The sequence below is a fragment of the Dendroctonus ponderosae genome, unplaced genomic scaffold, assembly GCF_020466585.1.
Source record: "Dendroctonus ponderosae isolate FM_Combo_2020 unplaced genomic scaffold, Dpon_F_20191213v2 Dpon_F_20191213_1, whole genome shotgun sequence".
Taxonomy (NCBI): Eukaryota; Metazoa; Arthropoda; class Insecta; order Coleoptera; family Curculionidae; genus Dendroctonus; species Dendroctonus ponderosae.
In genome coordinates, this window is record NW_026017110.1 from 36,252,431 (window position 1) to 36,252,840 (window position 410).

General features: G+C 28.8%; 2 protein-coding genes across 2 annotated transcripts in view; one reads left to right on the forward strand and one right to left on the reverse strand.

The window, feature by feature from the left end:
• Positions 1–410, forward strand: part of LOC109541235 (probable E3 ubiquitin-protein ligase HERC4) — a gene marked incomplete at its 3' end in the record, with an annotated part of 482,710 nt that overhangs the window by 66,100 nt on the left and 416,200 nt on the right.
• Positions 1–410, reverse strand: part of LOC125503929 (heat shock 70 kDa protein 6-like) — a gene marked incomplete at its 3' end in the record, with an annotated part of 13,217 nt that overhangs the window by 3,696 nt on the left and 9,111 nt on the right.

A 410-nucleotide genomic window follows, 5' to 3' on the forward strand; every position in this document is an offset into this window, starting at 1 on the left:
GAACATTTATTATAACTTTTTTTGTTTTTTTTCTGGTCTTAGTTCAGGACCATTTTATTTAAATTACTATTTTTGTATAACCTTTCCTTCATTGAAATGTTCTATTCTCGTTTTAGTAAGTTTTGTAAATGTCACATACTCTTTAACTTGAAAGCTAGACATTTCAAATTTTACCTATTAAGTTGCCTTTTTTCAGGGTTTTTATTGCTGTTAAGCGTTATTGATTGAACTTTAACTAGAATTTTAGGAATAGCTCGAATATGCAATAAAAAGTACGGCCTGCCATTTAAAAAAAGGGAAGTTTCGTATGTCACTTAAATTTGAGACATCCTGTATCAATTGATGCTACCTTAAAATAAACTAGACGTTTATTGAACGAAACTTAGAATTGTGCGAATAGTTCGAATATG